The sequence below is a fragment of the Tenrec ecaudatus genome, chromosome 11 (assembly GCF_050624435.1).
Source record: "Tenrec ecaudatus isolate mTenEca1 chromosome 11, mTenEca1.hap1, whole genome shotgun sequence".
Classification (NCBI taxonomy): Eukaryota; Metazoa; Chordata; class Mammalia; order Afrosoricida; family Tenrecidae; genus Tenrec; species Tenrec ecaudatus.
Window position 1 is genome coordinate 97,303,699 of NC_134540.1, and position 3,132 is coordinate 97,306,830.

Consider the following 3,132-nt stretch of genomic DNA (forward strand, 5'->3'; position numbering starts at 1 on the left):
GTGTGTGGGTGTGCGAATGGGTGGGTAGGGCATGAAAAAGAGGAAGTCCCTCAACGATGTGAATGGACACAGTGGCTGCAACAACGGGCTTAGGTAGAGGAACAATTGTGGTGATGGCCCAGGACAGGGCAGTGTTTCGTTCTGTTGTGCAAACGATTGCTATGGGTGTGAACTGACTCAGTGGCATCTAACAACAACACCAACATGCCAGTATGGATGATTGCACGCATCCTTACCATGACAAGATCTTTTTGCTTCTCATTAATGTTCTTCAACTCTGATGCCATGTTAGCTATTTCACTTTTATGGTATTGAAGTATCCTAATTAATATCCTTTTCCTGAGAAATTTTAAAGACACCCCCCACACACACATGCACACACATACAATGTACCACGCTTGTTTTAGTTTTAAAGTAAGTCCACAAATTATATGAGCCTCTTCCTATTGCAAAATGATGTTTGTATTCGCTCCTTGTGAATCCAGGATTATCTTTAGATTTTTTTTGTAACTAGTCGATTAAAACCAAAATGACCATGTAGCCACTCAAACTAGTTAAGAAAAGGCCAGGCAACTTGGGCCTGGTTCTCTGGGAACACTTTCCTAAGAAAAATGGAAAGCTTTTAAAAAGCCCGACCACCAGAGACTGACATGATAGAATGGCCACTTGTTAGTCCATCACTTCGCATTTCCAACTGAGCTCTGAGTCAGCAATCTACATCTTGAATACGTGGAGTACTGATATCTCAGATGACTTCAACTCAGTTGATAGCTTGTGGAACCCAGTGGAGGAATTTCAGGACCTGTTGATACATATCTTTATGAATTATTCTTTCACAAAGTCACTCAAATTATTTTTTCACAAACTCAAGCATTCAATTGCTAGTTTTATACTGTAGCCCAACCCCATCAAGGCATTTAGTAGAATAAAAGACATGTCTAACTTATTCACAGACCAAAAAATGAGATGGAATAATGAGGGAAAGCATATCCCCTTCTAAAAGATTGTGATGCATTTTATCACTCCAGTAAAATGAACAAACAACAAATTTAAACCTATTACCATCGAGTTGATTGTGACTCAGCAACCATACAGGCTAGACTAAAACTACTCCCAAGGCTTTCCATGCTTATAAAGTTTTATGATAACAATTTAGAATATTGTAGATAAAAGAAAAAATTTTAAAAATATATATGAAGGCAAATGCTAAATTGATGATACAATTGGAGAACAACTTTAAGTGGTGGATTAAAAAAGTGTTTTTGCATCCAAAGAAGTGAATATTTTAATCTGAAACAGCTTAGATTTGCACAACAGCCTTAAGTAAATCAGGATTTCTAGCCTTTCATTGAAAAAAAAAATGTGTGTGTTCCATGCTTTGGGTCATAGAGTTGCAATCAGTTAAATTAGGTACTCTACATTTTCCAGAGTAACGGAGAAGATGAGCATTAAGGGAAACTGACAGGGATTCTTCAAAGCTGTGACTGAAACAGACGCATGGAAGGAAAAATGGAGATATAAATATTTTAAGATAGTTGGTTTTTGTGTGTATGATTGAAGAATCCTACACCAGATAATGCAAAATCTCTATTGGTTTACAGATTCACTGGTACAGTATAACTCTTCTTCATAGAATTGTTTGCTCTTAGTTTCTTAAACTTTTCTTTCCTATATTTTCTCCAAGGAATTTTAAACGTTTAGAATTGGTATTATTTTTTCTATTAATTAAAAACTAAATTGACTTTTATCTTAATTATAGTATCAGTCTTAGGCTATTAAAATAGCAAACAAAAAAACAGATGAATACCGACTAGAACACATCTTATATTGCCTATGGAAAAATAAGCTGTACACAAAATGCCATCCATAGTCAAGGATACTCATTTGATTGCCCACATCCTTCATCAAACCAGGCATGAATAAAAACTGGAATCAGGCCAGGTCCTACTGTTACGACTACAACCATAGACGATAAACCAGTGTGTGAAATAGAGGAGGCACATATTTCTCTGATAATACTGCGCCTGCAGGATGCTTGTGATAAGTGGCAGAAACTTCATTACCATAAAATGACAATGCCAAATTAATTCTAATTATCCCGATCATTGAACATTTAAATGAAAATGAAGACATTAAAGGTAACTAATTACTAGGAAGGCCATTTCTGAGGATGAATTATGAAAGATTTTAAACAAAAGCGCTATAAAACAATGGATGTCAGCTGCCCAAATCTTGTCAGTTTGTTTATTTGTACTGATCATATTGAATTTACACACCAGAAAATTGGGAATGATTTGGTTGTTAAGAGAATGGAGAGAAGACTCTATGAAGAAGTGCATCCTCATTTGCATTTCCTAAAACTTCAAGTCACAGTTAATTATCTCTAAATAAGTAGCTTTATCCATTTTCAGATCCAAATATATATATATTAAACAGAAGTTTTCAAAATATTGGTAATGTATAAAATTTAATTTTGAATAGCCTATTCAGGAATGTGCTTTTCTTGAACAATAAAGTGACAGTGGCCTTAGAATTATAATCATTTGAAAAGATGGCAAGAAAAGATGAAGGAACAATAAATAATCTAATTAGAGAACTCTGTTATTTATAAGCAAGATAGGAAAGCATATTTTCATTAAGAAGGAAGCTGAACTTGATGACTTCTTTCAATCCTTTTAATTTGGAAAGCTAACTTTATTATTTTCACCTTTTTAATTTCTTTCTCAAAAGTAATTCAAGAAGACTAGGGTGTGGTTAGTCAAAGATTTCATATTTTGTCACTAATATTATAATTTTTTATATATATATTTTTTGGACTGGTGTGGGGGGTTTTCCGGGAAGACCAGAAAACCTGCTAGACAAATTCTAAAAGAGCTGTAGCACTAATATTATAATTAAAGAGCTGTAAATAGTGTTACTTAAGGGACACTTTGAAATGTAGTTTTCTTTCATGAGAGTATGTTGTTTAACTGTAACCAAATATTGTTCATATTATTAAGATTCATGACTATTCAGGTACTTGTTTATGGGAGGAAAAACAACAAACAGCAATTCTGTACTAGTGTGACATGCTTCAGCATTATATTACCAAATTGAAATGAAAAAAATAGTAAAACATAGGTAATACTAGTA

General features: G+C 34.0%; 1 non-coding gene across 1 annotated transcript; it reads right to left on the bottom strand.

Annotated features, from left to right (window-relative positions):
• Nucleotides 1-2,824: 2,824 nt before the first annotated feature.
• LOC142461956 (U7 small nuclear RNA) lies at nucleotides 2,825-2,885 on the bottom strand. The gene has a single exon (XR_012787116.1). It is a non-coding gene; the product is annotated as a U7 small nuclear RNA (small nuclear RNA).
• Nucleotides 2,886-3,132: the final 247 nt, after the last annotated feature.